The sequence below is a fragment of the Anser cygnoides genome, chromosome 1 (assembly GCF_040182565.1).
Source record: "Anser cygnoides isolate HZ-2024a breed goose chromosome 1, Taihu_goose_T2T_genome, whole genome shotgun sequence".
NCBI classification, from domain to species: Eukaryota; Metazoa; Chordata; class Aves; order Anseriformes; family Anatidae; genus Anser; species Anser cygnoides.
This window is the reverse complement of record NC_089873.1, coordinates 74,145,256-74,164,715: the sequence shown is the minus strand read 5'-3', so window position 1 is coordinate 74,164,715 and position 19,460 is coordinate 74,145,256.

The following is a 19,460-nucleotide window of genomic DNA, read 5'->3' as shown; positions in this document are numbered from 1 at the left end:
CCTAACCTGTACTGGCCATGTCAAAATCCTGATTTTCTGATTAAATATATTTACTCAGCTTTATATTCCTTTTTTTTTTTCTTCCCAGTACCTAATAAGAAGAAACAATATCTTGTTATAACACATTCTTCATAATACTTTTAGCTAATTAAAAAGAAGAACTAAGGCTTAAATACAGTATACCAATAAAACTGAAAGACTGAAAATGCACTACTCATCAACCCAGACAAGGATATCAAGCAACAATTGACACTGGTGAACACTGAATTTATGTTTATACATATTTGGAGGTAAACTTTAAATTTAGTTTTCTTTCATTCATCTTTCAGGAGTGCATATACTAGTAGTTTGTTTATTACCAGCAAATTGTGAAAAATATCACAGCTATCAGGAACACATGCAGAAATCAGAATTCATTTTATTCCCTTGAAATCTCATTTTCTTCCACTTTTCCATAAAATCTTTGGTAGTCCAATAAGAGAGGAAAAATAATGCAACACTGACCTGGGTTTCTTAACACATATCATAGAAGGCAGTCAAAGATGCCACTGAAAAAAGCAACTTTCAAGTGACCTTCGGTTTGTCATGAATTTGAGAAAAGGAGTCAAGCAAATTGGTAAATAGGTAAAAACATCACAAAATGGTTTTGAACAGAAAATTCTCACAGACTAACAGTAGATGACCTGCCAGAATTATTTTTCAAAGCTCTAGTTAACAGTTTAGATACAGGCAAAATTACTTTAATAAAACTGCAACTTGTTGCCCAGCATAACTTCAACATCATTATTTGCTGAAAGAAACAAAGATCCAGAAATTAAATTCTTGCAATTTGGACTCAAATTAAAAACAAACAAAAAGGAACAGGTGAAAGTTTATAGAAATATATGTAGTGTGTTTAGAAATAGATTTAATGATTTTACACCCCTGATACGCCTATTTTTCAGGAGGCTTTAGAAGACAGATAAATAAAGGCTTCCTAATATGTAGTCTTTGAATGAATACAATGCCAGACCCAATTTGCTGTTCCCTAAAAGATGTTTTAAATAATTGCAAAAGGTGAATTTAAATGTGGTTACAACAGGGATGAACTCAGCCCATTGTTTTTTTTTTTTTTCCTAGAGACTATAACATTGGCTAATTGTTAGAATATCCCTTGTTGTTAATGCTTGAAGGGAATAAATGACTATGTACAAGTGTTTACCTGAGCACCATTTATTGATCGGTTGACTTCCAAATTGTCTTTGGCAGAAGATTGCTTTTATTTTTTCAGTATTCAGCTGAACAGTAGTTATTTGGCAAATATCAGTATAAAAGCTTCTTCTGGCTACGCCCATGGAATCTGTAGGTTTTATAACACTCAAAATATAATTTCAGTAGGGTTTGCAAACTTGAATTTGGTATGATCAGAATAGTACCTAAGGTTTCACAGAATTTAGAGCTCTAACATTGCAACTAAAAGTGGCTATTAGCCACATAAAGCCTGCCATTCTAATCTCATGAAAATTTGATGTGCCATCAGTGCATAGGTGGAGAAACTGTCTAAACTTTATGGACCATATTAGAATTTCTGGCTGAATGGAACAATTTGGATGGCCTTGGAAGGTATCTAACTGCCGAGAATTCAGGTTAACAGAATCTAGCACATAATCCTCTCTTGGCGGTTAGTCTAGAATAGTGAATGCTAAAAGAAACAAGGCAATTAATACATTTTTTCATCTTTAGGGTATTAATAACATGTTCATTCCCTCTCTCTCTCGCCTCAACATCCTCTCCTTATTTCCTTCGTAACACAAATTAATTAAATTTTAAATACTGTGGGCAGGAACTCCCTTCAGTAATACCCACTGCCACTGAACATCAAAGTCAACTTGCCTGCACTAGGATCTGGTAAAGCTCTGGCTGCTGTTTGCACTTCTGATTTTCAGTTTTCATATGGATGCTTCATTCTAAACCTGGTAGCACCTAACTGCATGTGTTGTCACTATCTTCCTGGTAGTTTTACCACCTGCCCCTTTGTTAAGTAATCCCTCTGACATTTCCTTTAAAAATGCAGTAAAATAGGGCTAGCATTGAAGATGTGACTATAATACGGGAAAGACGATATCACTCCATGTCTATCTTCCTTACAGGGGAGAAAAAGAGGGTCAAACTCTAATGTTACTCTTGTAACGTACTCATGCACATCTGAAATATTTGCCTCCTAGACAGGGAAAGTTTGGAAGAAGTCTCTCCAGTGTGAAAGACTGACATGCCACAGTCACAGATATGCCACCATATGCAAGAACCCCTGGTAACCGGTCCTAAAGAAAAGAAATCCAAACCATGTAGCACTCGCTTTGCTGTGCTACAGGAAACACCTTTAACTAAAGCATCCCCTGGGAGTAAGAAAGACCTTGACGTCTGGGACAGCACATTACAATTATAATATCATCTGGAATTTATAACCATCCAACTGCAAGGATGAAAAGGGTATCTTGCATCCATTGCTATGAGCCTTCTTGAAGGAAGTGTTTTGTATTTTAGAGATTAGCCTACATACTTTATGTTTTGGTATAGGGGTTGCCAAGAGATTTGCTCATCGTAGCAAATCCTACCACTCAAGTGCTAAGAACACAGAACTGAGTTGCTCTAAATATCTTAGCAACTCTGTGAAATGAATTAGTTAAAGAACCTCTCTTTAATAAAGTAGCATGATTATTAGTATATGGTATTCCAGAAAAATGATAAATAATATTAAAAAATTGAATTATAGTAATGGGATGCATAAATCATCCTTTATATCTGTTCACAGAACAATTGTGGGAAAAGTTGCAGAAAACGGCACAGTTTCTGTTGTGCTGCCTTCTTCTTTGACCAGTGGATTTTCATTTATTCCATGAATTAATTAAATTCAAAGTTTACTTAGGATCTTCCCTGAGATGTGAGAGGAATTTCCATTTTCATAAGGACACTTACAGTACACTCATACTCTAGATATGAAGTAAATGACTCTAGGCTATCTGAAACAAATGTGCTTGTTTTTTCAGGCAGGGAAAAATAACTTTCCTCTGTCAACCCATAAATCTGTAAGCTTTACTATACAGGCAGAAGACTCAATTGTGAGCTAGATTATGGTCACATTCAACCAAAAGAGTATCCAGAAAATTATCTTAAAGGAATAACTAGAGGTCTATTCCTTCCCTGAAACATTAGGATTCTAAACTTAAGGTTAGAAGCGGCAATGCTAACTTGAAAAAAAATCTACTTTAAGCCTTGCCATGCAGGACAAATAGAAAGCAGCACCTTTTATTGGGATTACAAGGCAAGGTAAGCCTTTGGTAGCAGGGGGGCTGCAGGGATGGCCTCTGTGAGCAGAGCCGAGTAGCTGCCCCATGTCAGATCAGAGCCAGTTCCACATAACGCCAAAGGGACCTGCAGCTGGCCAGAGCCAAGCCAGTGAGCAATGTTGGTTGTGCATCTGTGGACGCAAATAGAAGAAAGTGAAAAAACAGCTGCAAAACAGCAGCTGGGAGAGAGGAGTGAGAAGCAGCCCTGCAGACCCCAAGGTCAGTGCAGAAGGAGGGCAGGAGGTGCTCCAGGCACTGGAGCAGAAGTTCCCCTGCGGCCTGTAGAGAGGCCCCTGGTGGAGCAGGCTGTCCCCCTGCAGCCCATGGGTCCCACATGGAGCAGATCTACACGCTGCAGCCCATGAAGGAGTCCCCGGTGGAGCAGGTGGATGTGGCCTGGAGGAGGCTGCGGCCCATGGAAAGCCTCCGCAGGAGCAGACTACAGATAGAAAAATGACCACCATTAAATAGCCAGTAATCCACATAGTATCTGGCTAGTACCCATATAGTATCATAGCATAGTGTATATTGGAAACACACTCTTTAAGCTGGCCAAAATCAGTCAGGAAAAGCCATGATGTAGGTTAGTGACTGACAATAATACAAGCCTCAGCCCATACACCTAAAACTTTGACCTCTAAGAAGAGGGCTGAAAAACTGTGATCATGTTGTTTGTTGCTGACTTCAGATCCAAGTCCTGCATCCATTTTCCTCAACACGCTAGATCTGTTATTCCATGAGAAGAAAAACAACATTTTTTTTCTTGCATTCATGTAGCTCTACGGTGGTACAGTATGACATAAAAAAAATAGCAATTAAAAAATAAAAAAATAGCAATTATGGAAATTTTTCCTGCTTTTAGCTTTCTTCTTGGTGAAATTTGCACTGATAGAAAACATACTCCTTGCACAGAACTCCCTGCGGCTTTCAAACCTGCATGTGGACTGATGAGGCACACTGCCAATGACTTCAAAATTTTCACGTTTGATGCAAAAATAGAATATTTTTCAGCAGTTTACAATGGGATATTTCTTTAAAGGGAAAAAATATCATAAATAACATTCTGGAAGAAACACCTTGCCTATACAGGGTGTTTATCAAAACACAATGGAACTTTTGAGTACTCCTTCTTACTGGCACTAAGCTACATGTAATAGAGTATGCACCAGATTGGCCAACAACCTTTGAGCTTGTATAGGCTGCAAAGGATATAAAGCTAATTTTAAAATATCAGTTATTGTACCAGGTAATCAGAATGTTTAGTATATCTGTCTGTTGGTTTAATTAATGACAGACTGACTAGAAAGCCAACTTAAACTATTCAATAGCTTCAGATATGCATTGTACTCATAAACAGAGTGGAAGGTCAATGAAAGGTGTCCCCCAGGGCTCGGTACTGGGGCCGGTCCTCTTTAATATCTTTATCGATGATCTGGATGAGGGCGTCCAGTGCACCCTCAGTAAGTTTGCAGATGACACCAAGCTAAGTGCGTGTGTCGATCTGCTCGAGGGCAGGAAGGCTCTGCAGGAGGATCTGGATAGGCTGGAGCGATGGGCTGAGGTCAACTCTATGAAGTTCAACAAGGCCAAGTGCCGGGTCCTGCACCTGGGGCGCAACAACCCCAAGCAGAGCTACAGGCTGGGAGATGAGTGGCTGGAAAGCTGCCTGGCAGAGAAGGACCTGGGGGTACTGGTTGATAGTCAGCTGAATATGAGCCAGCAGTGTGCTCAGGTGGCCAAGAAGGCCAACAGCATCCTGGCTTGCATAAGAAGCAGTGTGGCCAGCAGGTCTAGGGAGGTGATTGTCCCCCTGTACTCGGCTCTGGTGAGGCCGCACCTCGAGTACTGTGTTCAGTTTTGGGCCCCTTGCTACAGGAAGGACATGGACGTGCTCGAGCGAGTCCAGAGAAGGGCGACCAAGCTGGTGAGGGGTCTGGAGAACAAGTCTTACGAGGAGTGGCTGAGGGAGCTGGGGTTGTTCAGCCTGGAGAAGAGGAGGCTCAGGGGCGACCCTATCGCTCTCTACAGTTACCTTAAAGGAGGCTGTAAAGAGGTGGGGGTTGGTCTGTTCTCCCACGTGCCTGGTGACAGGATGAGGGGGAATGGGCGAAAGTTGCGACAGGGGAGTTTTAGGTTAGATGTTAGGAAGTACTTCTTTACCGAAAGGGTTATTAAGCATTGGAACGGGCTGCCCAGGGAGGTGGTGGAGTCACCATCCCTGGAGGTCTTTAAAAGACGTTTAGATGTAGAGCTTAGCGATATGGTTTAGTGGAGTACTTAGTGTTAGGTCGGAGGTTGGACTCGATGATCTTGAGGTCTCTTCCAACCTAGAAATCTGTGATCTGTGATACTGTGATACTGTGAAATGTCTTTGCACTTACCTGAGAAGATGCTGCTTTTGAGATGACTAAAGACATTTCTTTTCAGGAAATGGTAGATCTGATGACTAAGAGATTAGTATCCGTGCCTGTTCTCACTTTTGTTTATTCTTTCCAACACTGACTTCACTAGTTTTAGAGGTTATTAACACTTCCATAGTTTTGAGACTGCAGTTTAGGCCAGGTCTGGAGAAAGATCTAGCTGAAAATAATTCCTAGGAAGAAAGTAATAACTGCTGAAATAAGATCAAGCCCTGACAGTGGAGTAATATGTAATAATCTCCGGCCTCTGACAGACTACAGGCAACATTAACACAACAGTTTTTGCAAATCTGGGAGCAAAGTGATCCAAAAGAATAGTAACAGTTAAGAATGAAGATAGACTAAAATAATCTCCCCCAAAGAAGTTATGCGGAGAATAAAGTGCATTGATTCTACTGTAGGATCTGGATAAGCAAAACTTCTGTGACTTAGTATCACAGGGCAAAGGCCTTAGAGTAAGAAAGATATGCATATAGCTCTTTTATTGCATTAAAATGCCATTCTCTTGTGTTCTGTTTGGTTCCAGCTATAAAGATTAATATATGTTGGTTTAAAGAAGCCATTGGGCACTTGAGCACAAGCTGTGGAAGTTTTCTGATCTGCAGGATGCTGAACTCAGAGAGGATGAGAATCAATGGGCTTTACTCTTTAACATGCGAAGTCCTGGGCCTCCTCATTACAGGGATATGTGGAGACAGTAATGTTAGTCAAAATGAAAGATTTTGCCTTCAGAATATTCAGTATATGTTTCAGCTATGGTTAAACACAGACAACCCCATCTCCCAGAAGTAGTAATCCCTTTGGTTTAGTATTAAAATCTCATTTAAGCCTCTCAAATACATTGAGAATTTGAAGCATTTGCAATCTCAAGTGAATTGTCCACTTTATAGAAAGGTTATTAAAGTTGCCATATTCTTTAAACAGGAATGACTGACCCAACTAACTAAGGTGACCAAGGTGCATCAGCTGATTGAGACATCGTCCTGGTGTCACAAAAAGCAGCTGGACATAGAAAACAGCTTTTTGCAGGCAGGCACAATTGGTTGGACAATCAGACATATGCATCAGCTACTAATGTATAGATTACCATTCTCTCTTGAGAAAAAACAGCATTGAGAGTCCTTTAGAAATAAGAATATTATAGGTCTGATGTAGTTTTATTACTAATGGACAATACAGCTAAGAAGAGGCTTTTTATTAAAGCCTATTTTTTGGTTTAGTGAAAATAATAGCTTAACTGCTGTTCAGACTGTTTCCCCCCTGAAGAGCATATTATTTCAAGTCTTTCTAGATGTGAAATGAGGGCTTTATTATCTCAGATTTTGAAAAAGAAAAGAAAAGATGAGAACAAATCATAATGTTTCCTGACATTTTTTTCTATACTTATATCACAAGGACTTTAAAAATATCTTGTACAATAGCTCTCAGTACCATTTCTTGGAACATTTGATTCCAACAAAAGTGAATTGCAGTCCCAAGTAACTCAGGTATTATGTGTGGCCCCCTTAAATGTTGATCCCTTTAGAGTCCTTATTTTAACATTGATTTCAAAGTTGTTTTTTCAAAAATGCTTTTTTTTTTCTCCTTCTCCAAGAACTCTGAAGTTGATCATTTGTTTCATTGCTGACAGTCATTAATTATACACACTGGAATGAACCTTCAACCAGCTCAGCTACCAGAAAGGCCTCTGTCTTCTCTCAGGGAGAGGCAATGGAATCGCATCATATCTATTGTGCAGCAAAAGTACTCTCATTGCTCTGGAGGATGGATGGAATGAAAGTTGACAGACTTTGCAGCTGACCTTATCTTAATTATCTTTAATTCAGACAAAGTCTATTTGTAGTATAGCTCATGTTTGTCAAGAAACAAACACATGGAATGGCTGCAAACTGAGAAAAGCAAAGACATATTATCAGACTTTCTTCCTGGCTGGTGTTAAATGAGCTCACTGCAGCGGAAAGATCCAGTTAGTCAATGATGTTTTTAGGAGACACGATAAAGCACATTTTATGAGTGCATGATATAAACTCCCTCATATTTTGCATCTGGCTTAATCGTATCTAATAGTAAGGAAAAAGTTACTCTGAAGAGTACAGTAATGAGTTGGTATTCTTTTACATAATGATAGTGTGTCAAACTTTCTGTCATCCCTTCTCTATAATGGAAATTTGCAATAGTATCTACTTGCTGAGAAAGACAAACAAGCAGAAATGTTAGCAAAGTAGTACTCAAATGGCTTTTACTTGCTAGGATAAGAGTAAAAACAGATATGTTACTAAATTCAGAATCAATGTTTTCCCATCCCATAAGTATTTTAGAGATGTCATATCTCTCCCCCTTTTCATGAGGGCAAAAGTGAGGACTTTTGAATAAAAGAAAGAGCAGGAGACTAACTTTTAAAGTCAGCATAATGAAAACTAACAACAATGATAAAAAACAGATATAAAATATGCACCTCAGCCATGACCCAACAGTGCTAGTACAAAATATACCGACCATAGTAATATATTTCACAAATAAATAAATAAAACTAACTTTTTCTTGACTATTTGCTGGCTCCTTGGGCTGTCACATAATATGCCAAATTAAGAAACTATTTTATGTTAATGAATTTAGAGAAAAGCAATGTTCAATAAATGGGGAAAATGCCCACAGTGATAACAGGTTGTATGCAATAATCACACCACACAGCAGGGATGATAAGAGAGATACAAATGATCCTTCTACAGAGGTAACTTGCAGCTAAGTGTCTGCTTAGGGCAGCCGTGACTTGCTGCCTGTGTGGAAAGCATGAGCTCACTGAAGAAGAGAGGGGGAGATAAAGGGGAGAGTAGTCTGTCTCCAGCTGCTCCTCCCATTTCTGGGGTAGGAGAGGGAGGCAAGAGATGCAATATGTGCTAATTCATCTTTGTCCTCCTTCCCAGTCTTCACACAGATTAGGGTTTTTAGCACAAGTGACATGGAAGCGGTGGTAGACAGAATGAAATCTACATGCACATTCAGATCCTACAATAGGACATGAAAAGATGGCAGGGTCTCTAAGTCATGAAGATAGTTGAGGAGGAGGAACTGGGAGGAAACAGCTCTTGGAGGTCTCTTCCAACCTAGATGATTCTGTGATTCTGTGATTCTATCTGCAACCTGCTTTTCAGAGGATAGCAATATACAACCTAAGGACACGGACCAGAGAAGTATAATCATGATAGCTACCATGAAGTCCCTCCAAAAACAAGTTGCAACCCTCAAACTATAGCAGAAGAAATAAATAAACATCTATTTCTACAGACTTTCACAGTCCTGCTAGGATGAATTTTCCTACACTTACTTCTCCAAAGCACAAGCAACCTAGTCCAGGTCTCACCCAGCCACAACCACAAAAATGACCTTTGCTGCTGCCAGCAATGGCATCACACAAACTACTTTGCACCTCATCCTGAGAGCAGCAGGACTTAATTTTTGCCTGTACTGAGCACCAAACTATTATTGAACTTGCTGCTTATTTGTGTAGCACTTTTTCCTCAAGTGCTTCTTGTCACTGTGAAGAAAGACGTTGAAAATAGGTAATATAAGAAAACCAGCCATGAAGAACACTGTTTTCAAAGTTGTGAGAAGTGGTCACGGTTTACATTCAGACTATGAAAGTTAATACTGAAAATCCAAAACAGCCAGAAGTCCAGTATATAAAATAACCAGCAAATGATTATTTGAATAAAAAAGTAGATGTCTTAAAATAGACAGAAGACCCACAAATCATATACAACTGATACAACTGTACTCAACAGAATCTTTCCTGCAAGGACGAACTACTCACATGCCTAGGGCACTGTTCTTCTATCAAATCAATAAATACGTAACTGCATGAAATACTGCAGGAAATACTGTCAGCTAGCAACAGTAAAGAAAAATAGGGCAATGGAAAGTTATGTTGCTTCAGGACTATATTGTCTGGCTACAAAAAAAGGCATTGTTACAGCTACATGCAGTATATGAAAAAGGTAACTGCTCAGATGCATTTAAAACTAAAATACATTCAGAACTCCACCAGGGCTGAGTATTGTTATCATTCATGTTGTCTACTTACAATACAACGTATGCATATTTCTTGTAGACAAGGCCTGGGGGAAGAGAGAATTCAAATGAGATATGCCATTGTTTGGCTGTCTGAGTCAGCCTGATTAGACTTTCATATATTCAGGAAGATTTACAAATGGATTGTGTGCCTTTATTTTGAAAATATCCTTGTCTACGTGACAACCAGCGAATCCAAAACTTCTGCCCTTTCAAGGGCACTTGTCCTGAGCACAGGAAGGTGGAAAAAATATTGACAATGGAGTTCAAGATCTTTCTAGCTCCCTAAAGGAGGAAACAAAAGACTGTCTGGAGGCTTTGAAGAATGACAGCTTAATATTAAACATGTATTCTATTGGCTTTGAAAGTGGATCCAGTTATAAATACATAACCGCAATCAAAAAAATCACTTTTGTGATTTTTTTTCTGTATTTCCGTTGCAACATTACCTGTATTTTCCTTAAAATATAATTCAAAGTCTTTCTGTAGCCTTCACACTTCATTTAACTTTACAACCCCGTTTCGTCAGCTGCCACTGATAAACTCCAGGATCTTCAGGTCCATCCTTAAGATCAACACTTCAGCTGTTGTAGGCCATTGTGCAAGGAACACAGGAAAGACCCTTGACCAGCCATGCTCACTGCCACCCTCTCACGTCTTGGGAGCCTGACATCAGCCCATGGAGATTCTGTCTGTTTCTTTTCCTTTCAAGGCAACACTTACAGCTCTGTCCTCTTACTGACAGCTGAGTTGCAGCCACTAACGTTTGCCCTGTGTTGAGCTTTCTCACTGAACCATTTATTCCTTGCCTCATTACAATCTTTTCAAATCTTGCCAGAAAATGTGTTGCCTCTCTTCTCACTTTTCTTAATGACTTCAGTTTTATTTACTCCTTCTTAACTTGATCATCTGCCTTGTCACTTGGGATGTGCACTTCATATTCTGCACATGAGCCCTGAAAGGTGCCACAGAAACATGCCAGCTGGGGGCTCACATGGAGCAAGGGGGGATTCCCAAGGGGGAGCACGCCAGGCTGCTACCAGGGGAGAGCCAGGGTCCAACCTAGTCCTGGGCATCAGCACCTCTGTGGGGACAGAGATGGGACAGATTAGCAGAGCTGTGTACTAGCACTACTGCAGAGTGGCTGGAGCATGGACTGATGACCCTAGGCTGGGCTGAAATGGGGTTCTGGGCCATGGGGTGGTAACAGATGGGGCTGGACAGGGCCAGTAAGGCCTGTTGATGTCCCCAGGAGCCTGACATTGCCCCACAGAGAGGTCATTTGTACTGTCCTGTGTTCACTAGGACACAGAAAACCCTATAGGGTGTTTTAATGGGCTAAGAGTGGCCAATAATCCAGCTGCTTTTATATGTTGATATAACTTCCAGCTTACATGTGGTCACTGAAAACAGTGACAGAAGCCTGAACAAATAATACACAGGCATTTATGAGGTACCTGCAGAGCTGCAGAGGACTGGGATTGATGTGCAAAACAGGCATGACCTATACATCCCAAACCAGTGTGTTGGTGTGCTGCTAGCCCTAAGAACCATGGAGTGATCTTTACAGCATCAAGCAAAGCAAATTACACATAGCCTCTGTTATTCATCTGTTATTCATCCAACTCTAATGTGTGGATTCATAAACTCTCATAGCAATTAAAGCAGGGTTGCCACTAAGCTAAAATAGCTTCAATTTAGAGCTTTATTCTGGTCTTTGTGCTGCTATTCCCTTGAGCTGGCAAAAAGATGTAACAGTTAGTATTAATCCAAACCAGTTCTCTAACCTCAGCTACAGACATAGAGGAAAAAGAAAAGAACACCTACCGACATAGAGGAAAGAACAGTTTGAACTGGGAATGGGTAGTAGGACTGCTTTTTTTTTTTTTTTTTTTGGCAGCAGTACCAGTTTAAGTGCTTGTAAAAACTGTAGCCTTCCCTATTTATCAAGGCTTGTGAAGCTAGCTGCAGAAGTACAAGATGCTAAATATCATCTTGCAGTAAACTCCCAGAAGAGAGTTATATCAGAGAAAGATCAGGATGAATGATCTTTCCTCATTATTTTATGACCAATGTTTTTTACTTTCTTTCTCTTTCTTAATAGAAGGGCAACATTTCAGTCTGCTACCTAATGATCCAAAGGAAGTCACACTAGGCTAAATCATCACTTTGTTGATGAGACTCGAGGGAAAACTGGTGTTACAAAGGGTAACAGTGATAATATGTAACCACTGACTCAGCTACAAACTTCTTTTATGAAGTCCTGTTTTAAATTCCTTGCCTCTTCGGCTTGAAAGATTGACATGAATGGAAAAACACCATAGTTTTGGGGATGATAAAGGACAGTGCTTTTGCAAAGTCTGAAAACATGCTACTGAGTAATAATCATCACTAATAAATACTAAAATCTTTTTTTTTTTTTTTCCCCATCAGTTTAGAAGCATCTTGGTAATGCTCCTTTCTTCCCTGCACCCCATCTCAACTAAATCTCCTTAAAATCTTACCTGTTAGCTATATTTGAAGGCAATAGAGTAAGACAAAGCCCTTAAGAATTTTTCTATGGACAACTGGAGATCCAATTCAACTCACAGTGATATCAGGGTTTTTTTCACCACCTTTTTTCAGTGACTTCATTTAAAGTAGCATTTTATGTTACTAGCAAGATCCTCAAGTGTAAGTGAGAAGCATTTAGAATGATGAATATTGGATGGATATGAGAATACAGTCTCCCATTAGTTTAATATAATATTTACCGCTAAGTGTGTGTATAGTTGTTGTTAAGTGCAACTGTTTAAACACAAAAATATTCCTTTATGTTATGACTAAAGAGACAGATTTTCCCTTGCTCTCTTTAAGGAAGAAGGAAAAAAAAAAAGTGAAAAATTGGACTTACTGTCCCATGGGTGATAGGTTTTCCCTTATTTAATACATAGGGGAGTTATTATGGGGATCATATGGGTATCCCAAGCACACACAGAGATCTAACAAAAACTCCAAACAGCCAGCATGTATTTTCAGTACTGTGACAACTGGAGAGTGTTCTAAAAGTTTAACACCTTCCTAAGCTTAAAATATATTACAATACCTCTCCCATTATTAATCTGTTGTGTCCTGTATGTCACTGATCTTCTATCTATTCATCGATATTGCAGTGTATCATACCACAAAACAGGACTGTATCTTGATAATGATGCCTAGAAGAGCTAGTTTCCCAAGAATGGATAAAAATGCTTTAAATAATTTTCTACACTTTGAAATTTATTAGAAAACATTTTATCATAAACTTATAAATATATTTTTTTCAAAATTAAAAAAAAAAAAAGGAAGGAAGGAAATATCAAAATATCAAGATCTAAGAGAAATTTGACACACACACACACTCTCCTTGGTAATTGAGCAACTTGCTAAAAAAGAACAAAGCCAAAAAGGTATTATCTGTTGGAAACAAATGTATAGAGGATATATATAGTGTGATGCATTTACATTTGCTGAAATCTCTGTATTTTTGCAGGCATATCATAAAACAGGTTAACAGCACAAATATACATTTTTCACATGCATGGAGATCTTTGCAGTCAGATTAAATGCAGATAAAAATACTAAAGTGAAGTGCAAAGCACTGGTCCAGATCCCTCCCCTTATATCTGTGTGAACAGTAGTTATCTATCACCACCTCCTTTAGAAAAGCCAAGTACTTAAAAGCAAGAAAATGAGCATTTAAGGACACTATAAATCTAAGGCTGCCTACATCATAGATGTACCGTTATTTCTAGGTGTAAAGAAATGTCTGTTTCATCATAACAAAACATCCATAGCTACAGAATTCAGAACAAATATTGTTCTCATTGTAAACATAGCACAAAAAGCCCTGCAAAAAAAGACATGCGAAACTGTGTCATATGAAACATTGTTCAGCCTCAAAGATAAGATGAGTGTTTTACTATATTTATATAATTTATATAATTACTGTATTTATATAATTTTACTATAAAACAGAATTGGAGACTGTTCATGTTGGGCTGCAGGTACAACAATATTGTCAAGAAACAGCACACATAAATATTTTATCAGGTATTTGTTGACAGATAGAAGGGGTTTTAAATCAGCTGAAAGAACATGTCCATACTAGTCTATGAGGTATACTGCGTAGCTGTATAACAGCAGACACTATCCACAAAAACACGTGCGTCCCAGTATCCTCTATACCACCTTCAAGTTCACTGCCTTGTAGAAAACAGCTGTCACGTATCACAGGACAGCTACTGTGTACTATGGATACCCTATGTTAGGAAACATTTCGTAGTATCCTTTGACATCATCTTCAGATTTGCTTCCAACAGAAACCCACCTCATTCTACACACAAGGTGGATGATACTCTCATAAATCTGTGGGTTTTTTCCTCATTCTGTGAGAGACTCAAGCCTATTCATAGAATCATAGCAACTCAAATCCTGTTCTAAAAATAAAATAATTAATTTTCTCCTTGCCTTTTTTTTTTCCTTTAATATTTCTTAACAAGAGCATGCCTGGTTGTCTCCTGAGTAGCAAACTTCTCACAAATATATAGTAAATACGAAGTAAATACGAAGAGTGGCTGCTGGAGACCTGAAATCAAAAGAATCCACTCATTTTAAACGCTGAGTTGAGGCATTGAATCCAACAGAGGGGGCAAGACTAGCAAGGAGTATGACTTGTGGAACACGCTTTCTAGAGGCTAATGTTGAACTGGGCAGCCTCCCTGCATCTTTCTAGTAGTATTGGATTTTAGGGACCAATTGCAATTTCTGGCACTCTGAAGTATCTCTGAAGTACTTATCAGTGAATTTTAAATACGAAAAATGTTGAGGCTTTAAGTCCATTTGAAATTGTAAATTCTTACTCAAAAGTATTCAATGCAGATTTTCTTACAAGTGATCACTGTTAGCATCTTTCTCTTTTTGCATTGCCAGATCAAAGATTATGATTTGCAGATGTCTGACACTCTTGTGGCTGTAAATTAAATCAATTATTACTGTGCCTAAATGAGTATGAGTACTGAATAATACTAATAGCTGTAAAAACAAAAACAAAACCAACCAACCAAACCAAGCCAAAAACTAAAAACCAAAGAAACTAAAAGCAGAGTTTCAAGATGTCTCTCTTAGCAAATCACTTCTCCTCTTCCTTCCAACTCCATGTTTCTTAACTCATCATCAGAACTGGTCATTAGACAGCATACCCTTGCACAGAGTAGAGCAACACAGATGACATGACACCTATATAAATTAGATGATTGGAGCAGACAGTGAAATGAAATATGAAAGCGTATTGCTTTTAGATGCAAGGTGCCTCATAAGCTTGAGTATTGCACATCTGCAGCATGAATTACCCAGGAACCCCTATAATCCACCCCTGGATAAAATAAAGGTGGACTGACCGTACACCAGTGCAAAGACTATGGATGGTACTGACAGTTGTTGAGAACCTTGAGGTACTCCAGCAGAAACATTACCTATAGACTCCTCAAACTCCTAAATCTTTCACCAATTCTTTCAGTGACATTTCTTCCCCCAGAAAAATGTCTAATTTGCTGTCTACCCTAGTAAATGAGTCTTACAAGTATTTGATTTGATTCTGGGTCTGGGGATCCTATTGATAGGATAAGTAGGTTACTATGGGGAAAACATTCATTATTCTTGGATGGTATTGTACATTATTCTTGGATGGTATTCGTGGATGATTATTGTACAGAAATTTATTTTTGAGACTTAAAGATATCCATAAACACCTTGCTAAATATTTATAACTGCTTTTGCAAAGCTAAGTCCAATGAGGACAAAAATAAACATTCATTTGTAAGAAGCCTAATATCTCAAATTTTTAAAGTTCATAACTTCTCTTATGCTATCTATTCTTGCTGTTTCAGCTTTGCAAGAGGTTTTTCTCTGGAGTGACTGAAAAATCTCATATTAATCGCTAAGATACCCTGTAAGCTCTGTTAAAAAAAAAAAAAAAAAAAAAAAAAAAAAAGTATTGAAGTTAAGAGACAAATCAGAAAAAAATATATATTTATATAGCTTACTTGGCACTTTTAACTTTTCTTGCTCTTGCCTTTGCTTATTTCCCCTGGAGTAAATGGTATTTTGAATTAGTACAATGATAAGAATTAAAACATCAACAACAACAACAACAACAAACTTTGAGTTTCATTACATTTCAAAAGCTGCATGGCTCATTACTGTTGTGGTCAACAGTGCACCAACACTCTAAAGTTTAAGGCAGTCTGTAACCAGTTTGTTAAAAAGCCCCAGAAAAAGACAAGGCTACAAATTTTCTGGAATACTGAAAAACTCACACTACCTCTGCAAGGGGTAGGTACCACTTTCTGCCTTATATTGCCCCTTACCATGGACTCTTCTATTACCTTGGGAGAGAAACATAGATTCAAGTCAAGCAAGACAAAAGCCAACAATTTGTGGGTGCTGTGAGTGTTTGCAGGCACCTTATATCTACAGTGGAACAAAGGCAGACAGAAGTGCATGTTTTTTAAACAGACAGGCACGTTTGGTGTCTCAGGGAAGAGATTCTATAGAAAGCTGCAGAAGGACCATAAATTGCATTCTGCCATCACGAGAGGAGGAATGAGTCACTGTGTCAAATTCCATACCTGCTGCAAAATGAGCTATAAAAGGCTGTAACAGAGAGGCTACAGGCAGGGTTCAGTTTTGAGATGAAGACACATACATGTAGGTATCTGCATGCAGGTAATTAAGTATGCACTTTGCCTATAAGGTTGCATTATAATCAAATGGAGATACAGTCAATATTGTCTAGTAGCATCTAGAAACCTATTGAACTGACGATAAGATGACTACTTTAGAGCAACCCAAGTCAGTGTCTGGCCTCTGTGAGCACTTAGAGCTGACAAGGGCTTATGCACCTACAGCATATGCAGAGGCCCAGGCTGCTAATACTTGAGAGCCTTAATCGTATTTACTGCAATAAAAGAGAGACTCCAGCCATGAGGGAAATGGCTTACTCTGGCAACCTAAGTCAGCGGCAGCAGTCATTTGCACAGAGCTGTTCATCATCATAATCAATGGATTAGGTTTTAGACCAGGTGGAACCCCTATGGCATGGGATGGAGCAAAGGGACCTTCATGTTGCTGAGCAAAGCAGAAGACAGACAACTTTCTCACAGCAGAGTGCCCCCATGTGGACTAGGTATGAAGGACAGGGAAATACAACATATGGCTGGACCTCTCTGATAGTCAATATTTGTGCGTGCCTCAAAATACGTAGTTATTTTTGAGGAAGCCTACTCAGGTGAAGTTTGCTTGTAGAGTTCAGTCAAGATCATACATCTTCCTCCAAACTTTCATTAACACCAATCTATGCAGGGAACACAGAACCAATGTAAGTGGCCCTCTCTGAGCTTGGATTCAACAGGAATCTTGCTAGGGAAGGATGAATTGGTAGCAAGGAACAACGGTGCAGAAGAGGAAAGAGATGAAGAAGACAGGTTGTCAGACTGTTCGGTGATTATGTTAAAGTTTTAGAGTTCTGGGAAATATGGGAGGAGGTATGAGCTCTGCCAGAAATGTCAAGGTGTGGGACTGATAACTGAGTCCCTTCAGGTGCCCAATTGCTTAAATAACCCTAAGACCTCTATAAAAGGCTTCAAGGATTTATAGTAGCACCAAAAATATAAATATGCAATTTTACAGTGGTATCATTTAGAGGGTAATGATTATGAAGGAAGATTTATAGAATTTATAGCACGCACAAAAAGCCACACAAGAGCAACAAATTTGACATAAGAGTTTTATGCGGTCAACATTACACTGTTGTAGCCACAGGAAGTCAGGAAAAGACTGACAAAGGACGAGCAGGGCTCAGTCCAGGACTAGCAATGTGACATAAAATATACCAGTGTGATCATGAAAGATATTCATGGGGAAATTTACTGACAAAAGGTATCATTGCCATTCTCAGTCCCCAGGGTTTTGTGAGTCTACACAAATATGCACTCAGAATCTTCGAAACAAGGCCATATTTAATGGGAAATAAAAAAACAATAACAAAGAAAGAAAAAAAAACACCCAACAGTACAAATTCCACTGAACTAATTGCAGTATACCTGGGGCTTTTGCAAGTCTGCCCATACATGACAGCTAAGATATTTGTATGAAGTGAGAAGCCTTGTCTTGATTTAGCGTGTCTTTACCTAAATGAATATACAAAGTCTGAGTTTGTTGAATGGCAAACTTGCTCTTACTTTGCTAAAACTTTTAGAAGTTTTATGGCTAGTAACTAGGACATAACAAAAAAACCAAACATATGAACAGCTAAAGATTCTCCAATAAATGTGCACCTGCCTGTCTGTCCAGCAGGTTAAATCATCAGCTATACAAAGTTCTTCACACAGAGTGGCTTGAGTTTTTTGGCTCAGAACTAGGCAGCATAGAATGCTCCCTAGCAAATGGGGTTTTCTGTTGATTTCCCCCATCTTCCTTCAGTCAATAGCAGATGGAATTTCGTTTTTCTAACAATTACTGTGGGATTAGAATAGGCTTAGAATAACAACTCTTATTTCTAACTGAGAAGATGGAAAGCAGCAACAATAATAAAAAAATCCCATACAAACATTCTAGCCATCTGGACACTGAAATACAGAAATATTGCTTCTCTACAGTTAGGCTCTTAGCCCACAATCTCACTGTGGGTAGAATTAGGCTCTGTATTTCTACAAACTGTCATATGTAGATAATAACATAATATGATATTCATAAAGAAATAGTTTTCTATAAATATAGAAAATGTTAATAAACCTGATGGTTTCCTGAAAGTTTATGGAGATGCAGAGAAAAATATGACATGTTTGTAAAATGAGAAAAAGCTTACACGTGAAAATTAGTTCAAGTAATTAGTATTTTTTAACTAAGAAATTTACTGCTGCAAAGATCTGCAAAGTTGGTACAAACTAATCATTTGTTTGAAGTCTGGTAGAGCAGAATTTACTGGAGAGTTAAGAGAATGAGAAAATTTGATAGTTGGGACAATTTTGCAGCTAAGACTGAGCAGAAGAGTGTTGTAAGCACTCTTGGAGTGCTGAGATATATTATTATGACAAAATATTCCAACTCTTCATAATGTTTCACCTCAATAGTGCTGTGTTTGTAAATATTAATTAGGGCTAATGACCTCACTTTGAAGTAAGTAATTAATATTACAGTGATGATGATAAAGTAGAGTTCTAATAACAGAAGAATCTTGATAATGGCATCAAAGAAATCTCTTTATGAACAAGGATGGGATTTCCACAGGCATTTTTCTACTTGAAGTAGCAGAAGCCAATTGCTTCCCCCAACAATATAAGGAAGAATGCAAAGAATCCCCTCCCCTCCCCCCTTCCCTCCTCTCCCCTCCCCTCTCTGTTAAAACACACACAAAAAAATGAATAAAAACATTTATTTTCTTTTCAGAAAAGGCATGTCAACTGGAATATTTTAGGGACTGAACTATTAATAACTCAGACAGCTCCTCTGCTGTACAGACCCTCTTCAAGATGTAGAGCTCTGCATCCTTGGGGAAATGGGTGTTATATCTTCTAGAACTCTCTGATGCAGTGATGAACGTGACTTACACTCCCTTAGAAACCTAAAT